This window comes from Lepisosteus platostomus, chromosome 13 (genome assembly GCF_059453375.1).
Source record: "Lepisosteus platostomus isolate fLepPlt1 chromosome 13, fLepPlt1.hap1, whole genome shotgun sequence".
NCBI classification, from domain to species: domain Eukaryota; kingdom Metazoa; phylum Chordata; class Actinopteri; order Semionotiformes; family Lepisosteidae; genus Lepisosteus; species Lepisosteus platostomus.
Window position 1 is genome coordinate 7798468 of NC_142623.1, and position 14014 is coordinate 7812481.

Below are 14014 nucleotides of genomic sequence, written 5' to 3' on the forward strand. Positions count from 1 at the left end.
CCTACACATGAGGCAGCAGAAGAGCAGCCTGCTTTGAAAAACAGATCTGGAGTGCCACTCAGAAATAATGACTGGGGGACAGTGATCTCTGTAAGGCATCATTGTGTCACAAATCATCACACATGCATTCTGCTAATATAAACAGTCGTAACTATCTGATCTGCTTTCTAAATTTAAATCCCCACGATTTCTTTCAGTAAACATTTCACTTTCACTCTGCTGTGTGGCTTCTAGATTGGGGAGCAATCTTCCAAATGATATGGGGGGACAGTGACACTGTTAGTCCTGTCTGATCTCTTTCTGAAGTTGTGCATTTGCTTGTATTATTTCAATGTGCTGTGAGCGGCTACCATGAGGAATGCTACATAAAATAGAGATTATTATTGTTAATATGAATTTTAAAAACTACTTTCATATGCTTCTTTTTACTGGTCGATATGTTTCTACCTTTATTTGTCTGAGCTATTCCTGGTCTTGTGAAGCAAAAGACACAATATAAAATAACAGTTAATACTTTTAAGTATTCTGGTCCACTGAGTCGGAGAACTGAACTGTGCGAAATTGTTGAAGGCAGTAGTGGGTTGTTAGGTGAGACTCCTTGGCTTACAGAGCACTGTGTTTTAATTTGACAGCCCCAGTATATCCAAAAACAAATGTTTTTAGACTTTCAAGGCCTCGTTCTGCTAACCCATGAAGTGATAAAGCAAAAAAGTTATGCAGCACCTTGGGGTGGTCTCCTCAGAAGGAAATCTAAAAACTCTATAAATCAAAGCCCATTAAAACTATATTTCCCTCCCCAAGAAAAAAACCACTGGGAAAGTCCTGTTTTCCCATGCTCCTCCTGCAGCTGCAGAGAAAAATAAACAGCCTTCTGTGTAACTGTCTGTATCAGGCCCTTCATGGTCTGCCAGGGCCAGCGTCATGTGTGTGCGCTCTTTCATTTTCTCAAACCTGTATTTTTGGTCCGTCAGGGTGGCCTGTTCTGCTAGCTCAGGACCATCTGGTCCCAGCTTTTTTTGTTTTTCTTTTCCACGGGCTGGCCCCCGTTGTGCCCGACTTGGGGAGAGAGGTCTGGAGGCAGAGAGGGAAGAGAAAAGCTGCAATCGCAGGCCATGTTAGGATGCTCAGGGGGTATTTATAGAGATGCTGCACGACTGCTGCTGACTCACTGCAGAAATGGCTGAACTGTCACTGTTCCTGAGCTCACATTGTTACTGAAATACGCCCTAGAGAATGAAGCCTTATTCATTATTCGTTATATTATTGGTCATTGTGACGCAGTGGTTAACATTACTGCCGTGCAGTGCTGGAGTCCTGGGTTCAATTCCAGACCTAGGATGCTGTCTGTGTGGAGTTTGTGTTCTCCCTGTGCTTGTGTGTGGGTTTCCTCCAAGTGGCCCACAGTCCAAAGACATACTGGTAGGTTAATTGGCTCCTGGGAAAACGGACCATGGTATAGGTGTGTCTGTCTGCCCTGCAATGGACTGGGGACCTGCCCAGGGTGTACCCTACCTTGTGCCCTCTGCTTGCTGGAAAAAGGTTCTGGTTCTGCTGTGACCCCGAATTGGGAGAACTGGTTAGAAAATGGATAATTGCATTTTTATCCAAAGCCGATTTATACAGCTGGACATTTCCCTGAAGCAGTCTGAGTGGTACCTTACCGAGGGCACAACTGCAGGGCTCCTCCTGGGTCTTGAACCCACACCTTTCCAGTTAGACGTCTAGAGCCCTGAGCACTACCTCTACAGTACTTCTTCACACCGCTGCTGTTAGAAAGCCAATGAAAGAATAATTAACTCAGAAGGAGGGTGTAATCTGTTCATTGTTCTTTTTCTCTAACTAAGCTATTGCATTCAACATCTTCACTGGTTCTTCCCAATGTAAAAATTAATTGTACAGAAGATTGTACAAAGCATTGCTGTGTGTGGTTTGGACCTTCTCTGTTTTTAACTCCTCATTTCTTCTTAGGTCTTCTACTGAGGTCATTTCAATTCGACCTGGATTAGTTTGGCCATGCCACTTCAGGTTTTTTTAAAGGATTGATCTGTGGACACTAACCTGTCCTTTCCACGCTGGCATTGCATCGTCCTCAAATTGGTCTTGCTTTCTAACTTGGTCATTTCTTGGTCACACTGAACAAGTGTTTGGCACTCTGCTTTCGTGGCTCCTGTCAGCGGTGACTGTGGCGAAGGGGAGCTGTGTGCATTATTCTCCAGAAACACCTCCCTCCTTAGACTCAGGTGACCTACAGTAGCTAGACGAGCTCTGTCTCCAGCAGGGCTGTGATAAGACCATTAGAGCCCAGGACATCCCCATCACAGCACGCTGGCAGATAAGGGGATTAGAACTTAAAAGCCAGTCAAAAAATCTCTCTGGGCTGGAGGAAAGAGAGGCAGAAATGACTGATAATGGCCGTGCAGGGAAATAGCCCAGAGCTGTGATGTGGTGTGGCATGACACCTTGTCTGAGTCTGTTCTGTTGTCAGTTTCAATTTGGCTACATTGTCAGTGTCTTTACTTGAGTTTTATTGTATTTTAAATGAAGGCAAAACTCCTCTTACCTTTAGAGTTCTTGATGAAGGGTCTGAAAGTTATGGTAGAAACGTTGTTATTTTTTCTCTTCAGTGAACAGAGCAGGTGTACCCAACAACTCAAAAAAGGGGCTGTGAAGGTACCCTTAGTTTACTCTGAGCAAACCCAAATGCAGTATTGTAGCATCCACTTGATAAGACAACAACGGCCCTGGAACATCTTAAAACTTGTGTCCTGTCCTGTTACTTCCTCTCCCCGTGTTGTCACTGCCACCTGATCTGTCAGTCTGAGGCTCAACTGCAGTTTCCATGAACACCAAAATGTATGTTTCTTTTACACTGGTGCGCAGTCTTGTTGCAAGACTGGGTATATACTTGATCAATAAGTAAAAACACCCTGGTCCACTTAACATCCATTTCCTTTCTAAATTCCCTCTCAAACATGTCAAAACTTTGCAAAGATCATTTAAATTGCAAATCAGGTTAGCTCTTTTACTTAATAATGAACAGTGCGTAGCAGCCTATGGGCTAGATTTATCACAGTGATTAAAATACAAGCCCCTGCAGCATATGATTTCAGGAACAGCGAGTCTGCTGTGCCACAAACTGGCCTGCTGGAGGCTCATGGGCTGCCCGTCTGTCATGCCTGATCAAAGCTGTGCGAATTTTCCATTTGTGTCATCAAAATCTGCCTTTTTGTCTGATCCAGGGCGTACCCTGCCTTGCTCCAGTTGCTTGCCATTTATAGGCGCTGGCTCCTCCACAACCCTGTTCTAGACACAGCGCTTAGAATTCCACTGATGGAAAGCTGCCCTTTAGGAATCTTATCAAAGACTGGAGTGGATTTGAAGTATCCAGGTACCCTTAGAATCACGCAGACCTATTTAATGTTTAAGCCAAAAGGGAAGAAAACAAAATCAAATGGATAGCGCAGTTAGAAATCATTTTGGGATTCTAAAAAATAGCCATCCAAGTTTTATTGTCCTCTTTTCATGGAGATTTCATTGTGAAAGGCCAAATATTTTGTTTGTTTGTAATGTGTAATTTTGGTGAATTTTCAATAACATTGAAAATGTGCTTTTTTTATTTGATTATAATAGATATAGGGCCCAAGTTACAATCAATGCACACAGTAACAAGCTTGGTGATGCTCTCTGAGTGCTCTTTTTTTATTTTACATATATGAAGGCTACATTTCAGCCTTAACTTTGCCTGTCACTTACATCCTGGAAAATGCAGTGCATTTCCTTGGCTGTTCTCTTTGGCTTACTGATGACAAATCCTCCTTCATATGCTTACGGCACCCACGTCTGTCGGATTTCCTGCAGCTCTTGATCGAGCAGGTCTTCAGAGGCGAGGCGACAATGGGCTGGGAGAACGGCTGCTCACAGCACCCAGGAAGCCGAAATCAGCTCCAGAGCACAGCGTTCGACAGACAGGAAACAGGGCTGCCGATGAGCTTTCTGTCCTTAGCAAGGGGTCTTTAGCACAGGAGGCCATTATTTGCAAAATTATTGTGCATTTGTACACCACCAGAACTACAGGAATCTCCAAAGCACAGAGGAATGGTTTGCCTTCAGGAATTCTACACTTACTGGTACCATGTTATATATGGTTGCATGCACCATGCTTGGAAAATGTATTTCACTGAAACAGTCTAAAAATGTATGCATTTTTATAAATGCATTTGTAAAAATAATGTTTTTTTTTTCAAAATGTTTATCAGTATAATAATAACATATAGAGTTCTACAGATACATCTCAATTCTCTGTAGAAAACATTTGGTGTGGTAACTGAAAATGTTGATGGCATCTTTACACTCAACCCATTATGATATTCACAATTAACCATCCAGAGCAAGGACATGTTATTGATAAATTGTTCCAAGTGAGAATTTTTGACGCCTTGTGAGACTAAACAGGATTTGATGCTAACTTTACAGCTCTGTCTTCCTTATGGTTCAGAATTTAAATCGATGTGTGCACATTTGGAAGCCTGCATTGAGTTCAGAGAAATAACAGGTGCTCAGAGGAGTTTAATAGTTATGGAACATGTACATCACTGCAGGATGCTCATCACTCAGCTTGTTTCTAATGTGAATAATAAAGTCATATCTTAGTGGAACATACTGTACACTGCACATCTCCCTGTTGAGTTCGGCGGGATTTGCAGGGATTTTCCCTAACCCTTGTCTTTTTTTCTCTTCAGCAAAATCTTTTGCATTTGCCGGCAAAGAGCAGAGTGAAATCCGACCAGTCAAGAGACCCTTAAAGCCTGTGTTTTACAGCAGGCCTTGAGAGAGGGAGAGAGAGAGAGAGAGAAAGAGATGGAAGTGAGCTGTAAGGTTATATGGTTATATTCCCTTTCTGTTCATGAGAATCATTTTGCATCTCAAAAAAATTACTTTTTTTCTTTTATTGGAACAGCCACGCGAAGTATGAGTAATGTGCTGCAGTGTGTTTGATACACTTGCCCCTGTAGCTTCATGTACAGTCCTCCCCAGGAGTGACATTAGCCAATACAACTGTGTGGTCCATGCTGCATTCCTTTATTGGACAGATCCAGACCACAATGCAATTCAGCTTCAATCTGAACCACATTTTCTCTCTTCTAATTTCGCAAACAGCTTTTGTCAGATCCCTGGACGTAGGTCCAAACACAGGATTATTCTACTCAGCACATGATATAACTATGAAAGCAATGGTGATTAACATGGTCTGCTAGTAGGAACTCACTTAAAGACATCTAAGAGCTTTGCAGCAGAGGTGCTGTGATTGATGATTACCATGCGATTTTTTTATTTCAGTGAGAATATTCAGAGGAACTTTACAGATGAGGAATATCCTGGCACTGCTGTTAGACACATCGCAAAGTAGGCCGAATGGGTCCCTTGTGTGCCCATTGATAATTAACTTTCTCACCACTTCCCAACTTCGAAAGCAGCATCCTCCCCCCAGACTCTCCACAGACACTTACTCGTGTCTTATCTCTCACGGAAAGCAATCCCAGGAATTCATCGTCATCAAGAGTCGTATCACGACTGCTTAAATATGCAAGCAGCACCGACAGGATTGGAAAAATATGATTGTAAATAACAAAGTTTTGTCTTCGGCCAAAGTCCCATACAATTCAAGTCATTCCAATATCCATTACTTAAGAGACTACATTCCCAGTTAATCATGTACGGTACTTTGCAATAAAAGGGAAAATGCTCCAATATCAGCCGAGGTCATAAAGGGTCACTTATGTCTTACTGCACATGGTTTCTTGGTACACTCATCTCTAACAATCCAGCTCACTCTTTTTCCACCATACTAATTTGATATGGCTGACACTTTCATCTAAAGCGACTGACATTTGCACCTATTTATACATCTGGGGGCTTCAATGGAAGAATTTGGGTGAGCTTTCTTGCTCAAGGGTACAACAGCAGAGTTTCGTCAAACCTGTGTGAATGTGAGCTCATGCCCCCAAATCGCTACTGCAACCAACTGCATCTCCAAGCTGTCTAAAACATCCACTGGGGCTGTCCGTACGCGATGTGGGCGATTATCAGTACCCCCTGCCTCTAATTAATTGGTGTTAAGTCCTGACTGAAGTCCTGGAGCTCTGTCATGGGGTTTTCTCCTGAGTCTCTGCTTGTCTTGCTGTGCTCCATTTCGATTTGCTTCTGCCTTGCTTTGCTTGTGTCTCCTCGAGCTTGCTCTGGACCGTCCTCTTGCTTCGTCTCCTGACCGGGATCCTGGATCCTCCTCCCTGGCCTGTTCACTTTGGGGACCACAAGGCTACGTACCCTCCCCGGTCTGACTCCATGTTTTGCACACTCCTTCGGATTCTCCCTTGTGTTTTCCCACTTCCTCTCTCCCTTATCCTTTTACCTCGGCTTGCCGTGCACCAGCCTGTGTATGGACTTCAGCTCCTGCCTTGGAATCACCGCAGTCTCCCTGTGTGCCGAGTCATCATAGGTTTCTCCTGGGATTTGAACCCACAAACTTCCAGTTCTGAACCCTGTGCTGTTCTTCTTCAGGAGAAGTGGCCTTCTGGGATATGTTATGAAAATGGTATCAGAAGCATGAAGTATCTGTACACAGATAGCTGATCAAACAATTAGGATTTTCTACCTCACTCATTTTGATATTCCTAAAACGTATATTTTCATTATCTCTGTCCATAACAAGTTTTCATCTTTCCCCTTATCACCACTCTAATCTCCCCCAGACTGTAACATCAGGTACAGATTGATATCTTCCTTTAACAAGGATTACAATGGAGAATTTTGCGAGGTGTTCTTGTATCAAAAACTAGGTCAATTGTGTACCAATCTGACAGCATGTGGCAGATGTGTGCGTGCCCCTGTTTGGCTTGAGTTTCGATCCTGTCCCAGACTGGCTTCTTTCTAGCCTTTCAGATTTACTGTCAATCTCCTTCTGTGGGGATGTGAACTAACGTTGGACCACTCATCATTCAAGACCAGTTGCTATTGGTGCCCACTAACATTTCTCTGCCTATATGCAGGCCAGATTCCCGGACTTTTGCAACCATGTCTAATTTAAGCTCGCTGCCCTGGCTTCACTGATGCGGTGGGTTAGGGATGTAGTTCAACTCCTGACTTGAAAAAACTAGTTTGCAACTCATGGGTCAATTCTTTTCATTCAACATAGCATTTTTTAAATCATCTACAGCTCTTTGGACCCTTAATAGATTCCTGCCAATCTTTTGCCCAAATCTTAGCTTGCTCTACACTTCTGTTGTTCTGGTCTAGCGACCCTGTTCTGTTGTTGTTGCCTTAGTTCTTTTTTCTCATGTTCTCCAATCTCATTCCTTGATACAGTATATGGCAGTGAGCCTCTGGTATTTCCCATGTCCAGTAATAGTGCTGCACTGCTGATTGCTGTCTGAATGTTTGTCGTTTTAATGATAGGAAAATCTACAAATACATTTTAAAGAGAAACTATAGCATATATTTTTTCTCAGCCAGTCGAAATGTTTTAGTGTAAGGAAGGATATTATGACTGAATTTTATTGAGCTGTGATTGAGAGTGCACTTACATTCTCTGTGGCAGCATAGTCTGGGAATACATCATAAAGTGATAAATATGGCCATGTTAAAACTGTCAAGTCAGCATTTAAAATCGCAGGCTCGCTCTCCTATATCCTTCCACACTAGAGAGTGAGCACTCTCTTAGAAAGGCCAGGCCTATTGCTGTTAATCAACCAACTTATCAACTGTTTCAGCTCTAACCATCTGCCAGGCATTATAAATCAATAAAAAATTAGCAGAAACATGTCGTTTAGCCTTCTGTCATACGGATTTTGTCCTGTTTGGTTGTAAAATGTTTGCAGTGTGTGTGGTGCAATGTAAAGCGTGTGTATGAATGAATGACTGATAATTCCTGGTGCATTCTGTGGCACCTGATAAGTCAAGCATTTACCATTTGCTCTTCACTGTCTGTGCTGCAGCACATTTATGGCTGGTAGCAAGCATTTTAAGATGGGTCAAAAGCAACCCCAACATGTGCTTGGTGGTAGTGGATGTTTTCCAATGGTGGTCAAAAAGAAATAGAGATGTAGAGACTCACGTGTAGGAGTGATGTGCTGCCAGGGTCTGGTGTGGGTTACAAGTCTAGCTGTAGGGTGTTGGACACATTGGAATTGACTGAGGAGAGTGTGAGGGAGCCCATAGAGTAAAGAGCTGCAGAAATCAACCCTTGGTCTTATAGATGAATCACTTACTCAGTATTGAATATTGACAGAAAGTGCACTAATGCGGGTCATCTTTACAAGGTGAAAAAAGAGGTCTGAATCACATTTTTCACAGGGGGCTCAAAAGACGCTGGGATGCTGTTAACACGCTGACAGACTAGTCCTCCAGCATGACACATTTCCTATACAAGAAATTGCATAATTGTATATGCTGTGCAGAACATTAATTTTATGCAAATTAAGAAGCATGTCTTAAATGGCATGGCATTTGTCAGACGCATCAATGCATCAATGGCAAGTGTTCATTACTTCTTCTCTGTGAGCACAGCTGAAGATATTAAAACACAGTATCAGTTCTGAATGAAAAAATCAGTATTGCATTTATATGTACAGAAGCATCCCATATGTACTGTATGTGTATAAACTAGAGATATAATCATCACAAAGGGGAAAAGGCCAGCCTGAAGTCAGTAGGTAAAGCTTTAAAATACTGTGCAAGTCTTTCATTAGGGCTCTCTCTCAGTCAAAACTCTTTATTCTTTAATTCCTGGCATCTGATGTTTTGCTGAGCTTGTAACGACTAACCAAGCTGTGTATCTGTGCGGCTGATATTATCTTGTATTTCTTCGTGACTCGTTTAATTCAGTACTTAAAGGTCATGGAGACATTTTTTCAAGACGTTTTTCCTTTAAAAACATTATTAATGTCTGAAGCATTCCATGAGATTTAAGCTGTAGCTGGTAATCAAAGCCAGTGACATAACGCGAGCATTATTGAACAGAAAACAAATCTGGCTCAAGTAGAGCTCTGAGACACATAAGGGAAAAAAAGAACACAAAGTATTTAAAAAAATGTCTGATATTTTAAGAAAGATATTGGCATTTTCAAATTTGCAAGCAATTTACATAAAACCTAAGTCATTAATGTTTTAGCATTCATCCCAGGAGTCTTTCTTTATCTGGATTAGTTGAAGGAAAGATTAGCTGTTGGGTCTCTCTCCGATTCTTTCTTTAAATTCAAAGCACAAATCTCCAAATGTTAACAAAACCTGCATGTACAGAGAACTCTAAAATTGGGGTAAATTTGGCCCATTCATCCAGTTTTTAAATGAGCTTCAGTCTCTCTACCACCATGTGTGGTGTTAAATACATGTCTATAATTTGCCTGGAAAGATTGGTAGGGGAAAAACAATTCTCAAAAGCTCTCATGCAATCTCTACATTCCCATACAAAATTGATATCATTATGTAAGATGCACACTGCAGAGAGCCTACAGTACATAGTTTGGAGGGGGAAGCGGAAAGGGCCTGAGTTATAAAACTGGTTTTAAGGGGAAAAGAAGCCTGTTGCAGGGTTTAATTATGCTGTTTGATCATCCTATTCCCTGTGCAAGCTCTGACTTGACAAGTGAATCTGGCCAAAAGTATGGGAAATCTATAGCAAGTAATCCCTGTCAGTGCATGGGGAAAATTCCATGACTTGTCTCAGACTAAGACCAGTGTAGCTGCTGTCCCTGCAGCAGAGTCACATGCAGAGCATCCAAAAGACATCCTTCTGAACGACGGACCTCTGCACACCTCAATATTGTATCCATGACAGTTCCCTTACTCCAAAGGTTCAGAGGCACATTAAAGCCCTCAAATGCTTATGAGCTGATATCAAATTAATTTACTGACTGCTCTCGTGCAAAACCCTTGAGGCCTTCGCTTACTGGAGCCCCACATGTCTCTTGTAGCAGTGTTGTGTGGCTTCACAACAAACCGCATGTACTACATTCACCCCATTATGTGCAGATCTTTTGGACTGATTGTCCAGATCCTATTAATTCATGGAATGCATCTGTAAAATAAGAAGCTGAATGCCCAGCCTTGATGGTGACCCTGGAGAAAACAGGCAAGTTACAGCAGTAATTGGAAAAAGTGATTGGATTTGAAGTGACAGAGTGCTCAGATTTCCTACTTCATGCAAGAGTAAAGGGTTGGCTGACGCTTGAACGCTGTTTTCCAATTGGCAGTAGGGTAAACAGTGTCAGGGCTTTTTTGGTGTACCCTACTCATAATCCAACTTTCCGAAGAATGCACCACTGTTTGGTAAAAGCATGTGATAACCCTATGATCTTCAGCAAGTTCATGAAAAGTGCAGTTTAAGATGGTGACAAAGTGCTGTGAACTGAGAAACTATTTTGTGAGTAATTTACTCTGATTTGAAGTGACTCAGTCCATAAAAAAACAGCCCTCCTCTCAAATACCAACTCAAAGCCTCATCAGAATAACAGAAGTTCTACAGACTCCCTGAAACCGTTATTTTCTACTATATAAAGCAACAGCTCTTAAGTTGAAGAGCCTTTAGGAAGATGTATAATATTGCAGGATGTGAATGAATTTGTATTTATCTCACTTGAGCTGTAAGTGCAAAAAAAGGCTTCAATTAAAGCTCACTACAATCTTACTCAGGTGAGGCTGCATTAAATTATCAGCTTTGGGCGACTTTCCAGCACCTTTCCAAAACAACACTTCCGTTATTTCAGGAGAAACATGTGTTATCAAAGTTTGCTGAATGAGTGGAGCTTCCCATGTGACTCAACAAGTGATGGCGTTTGTTCTGAGCACAGGCTGCGGTCCAGGTTCAGACATCATGTGAGATCCAGAGACTGGGCCATGACTGTGGCTGTCACTTCCCAGAGCCAGAGCACGACTGACAGAGCAATGCCAGGGGCATGCTGGGATCAGACAGCCAGGGCTCATTTGGCCTTTGTAACATTGTGAGTTTTTTCTGTATCCTCTCTGCCTCTCTGCACCCATCTCTGCCTTTTATCTCTCGTGTGGACTCAGAGTAATGACACACTGCAGGTCCTTAAATTGCTTATATGAATCATAACAGTCGCTTACGAACAGCAATAAAACCCAGCATTAATAATAACCTATCGATCATTGGGAGGAAACCAGAGCACTCACAGGAAACCCACGTGAACAATAATTATTGTTGTTATTAATATTATTAGTAGTAGTAGTAGTAGTAGCGTTATTATTATTATGGAAGTAGTGAGGTTGTGGTGCAATACTTATATATGCTGGCAAGTGGAAGTGTGTGAAATTAGGAGCTAACCTTCCACCCAAACGTCTGTTGTAAACTCCATTAATTTCAAGCTTATGTATTCATATTCTTCAGGAATAAAACAGTGTTGTTCTTTGAAACAAGCCTTGTTAATGTGCTAATCCTGCACACAAAGAGCTCTGCCAAACCCGGGTTTGAGCCTGGGTCATGCCGTAACCAAACGTGATAGGGAGCCTTTAACAAAGAAATCCGCACACCTCCAGAATTTATTTGTCTGTTTTTTTAATCTTATTTTTCAGAAGATAGAGTTTCTCTTTAACTCTTTAGAAACCCTTCAATACATTTAAAATTGTCAACATTTAACAGACTTTCTGGATAGTATCAGTGGAAAATATTGAGAAGTTCAACTCGGTAGCACTACGGATTGAAATCACACAAAGTCCTGAAAATAATATCTGAAGCTATATTTAAGATGTGAGGATGTCAGCTCTCTCCTGTAACATCCTCAGAATCGTCATTCCACACCTGCAACCCATCAACTCTGTCAAGCACAGCATTCAAGCCGCCTCTCTATAAATACATTGCTGTAAAAACAGCTTGAAAACAATTATAACCAGCTTTTAGCTTTTTTTTTTTTAGCTATTACCCTCCATTTTACTACGAAGAATGTTCTCACTGGTTAAATGGCCACAAAAAGGAGTCTTAGCAGTGTTTTCGGGGCTGGTGGGGGTACTGTATAGGGCAATAGAGTTGGCTCCTTACTTTCACAGAAGATCTGTCCGAATGCACCCTGTAACCTTCCTGGAGCTGAGAACTGTTTGTAGGCTTCAGGAATGTCTGTTATTCCTGTGCATGTGTGCTTATTTAGAAAAAAAAACAAAATGGTATGAAAAAGACAAGAAAATTAACATCTTTTTAGATACCTTTCAAACGCATTCAGCTTGTGTGAAGTATTAGCTGCATGTCACCTAGAGGGGTGGCAGCCCTGGAACTTGGAGGCCAGAGGGAGCGAGATTATTCATCTCACGGTGACCAATCGCTTTGCTTGTTTGAGCAAGTTAAAACGGATAGATCAATCGGTCAATAGCCACTGCAGGCGCGACGCAAAATGTCCACACCCACGGGGTCCGCCACTCACAGATTCCACCCAGCCATACTCCATCTGTGCTGGACAGAGGCCCTCGGGGCTGTTTTTTTTTACAGGCTGTAAGAATCGCAGAAGCATCTTGTAAAACATGAATTAAATGAGCAGCGATCACGAGAGATGGCGTACCCGCCTGGAAGGAACAATAAAACTTAAGAGGGTTGGAGGAAAAAAAAAACAACAACTTGGACTTCTAACGATCCCTGCTGGGGATAAAAACGACTTGGGAAATTTCGCTGTGTCTCTTCCTTCAAGGGCTAAAATTGAAAGAAAGTGCTGCGGTTTGATATTCAAAGCTGGCCCAGGGCTTTCTGTAAGGAGGTGCATTGGAAGAAAAGGCAACAAATTGCCTGGAAGACCTGGCAGGCAGTAGTATTATTATTTTATGTCCCCCAGGGAGGCTGTGGGTCGACTGTCACTTAGCTACTACACAAAAGATTTCAGAGACAGATTGGAAAATAATACAAGCTATTTACCTATGACGCGCTGCCTGTCTCAATAATATATTCTGCACAGGTAAGGGTGCTTACGCAGTTGACATATTGGAGTTCATTAGAGCGCTAAAGTGTTTGTCTCAGGAACAATAAGTTTTAACAATACCTAGTATTTGCATGTCATGAAAGAAAGACTGAATGCAGCGAGTAGCCAAGCTTTGCTCATGAAGAGGTGGCACTGGCTAAGTAAAATAATGAATATGCAACGTGTAACAAAGCCCACAGATTTCCTCGATAAACTTTCAAATGAAGCAGTAGGTCGTCCTCATACACCACAATGTGGGCATAAGTATAGAGGGAGAAATTAATTTGTGTAGGCACACACTCATTATGCTTATTTTTATTACAGATTCAAAGAGTACTGCAGGCTGCCTACAGTACATGACAGATTACACCAGGAATTATAACTGTGCTGATCCAACTGGGACAGGAGAGATCTGGTCCAGGTCTCTATGGTCGCAGGAAACACCTTCATTCCAGTGACCTTTACGGCATTTACAGCTGAAAAATTGTATTAGTCCATATTGCACAGATAAGTAGAGACTAGAAAAAAAGGACCGATCCAGGAAGTTTCTGGGTCTATAAATAAAGGTCACCCCGAGTACGTAGGTATTTCTAAACTAACAACGCAACAGGCTTTCTCAAAACCCCTTTGAGCTCTGTTACCTTTATTAGAATTGTTTAAAAGCTTTCAGCTTTACAGACTGGAAGAGAGCAGAATTTTGCCACTCTAAAAGTACTATATAATATAAAACCACTACTGTGGCTCTCCAGTGCAACAGTTAAACACCCTTCTGGATTACAGCAGCATTTAGCCTCTCTCTTCAGACAGCTCCTCTAAGCACTTGTATGGTATTCAGACTAGTGGCAACATTGTTCTTCTGATTAGTAGGCGTATGGTTACTCACAGCAGATGCTCGGTCGTACAATCTGAAACAAAACTGCAGGAAACTTAACTGGACATGTTTTTAAGCTTCTGTCTTCCCAGTGAGAGGTCTCCACAGGGTATATCGTGAGAGCTACATTCATTCATCAAGGATGAAATGTTTATTTGTGAAACACCACAGGGTGGGAAGGATGTGATGGAGG

At 42.0% G+C, this 14014-nt stretch overlaps 1 long non-coding RNA gene across 1 annotated transcript; it reads left to right on the top strand.

Moving 5' to 3' along the window:
- The first annotated feature begins 519 nt into the window (after positions 1-519).
- LOC148649785 (uncharacterized) lies at positions 520-5753 on the top strand. Its single transcript, XR_015925931.1, has 2 exons — positions 520-4870; positions 5338-5753. It is a non-coding gene; the product is annotated as an uncharacterized LOC148649785 (long non-coding RNA).
- Positions 5754-14014: the final 8261 nt, after the last annotated feature.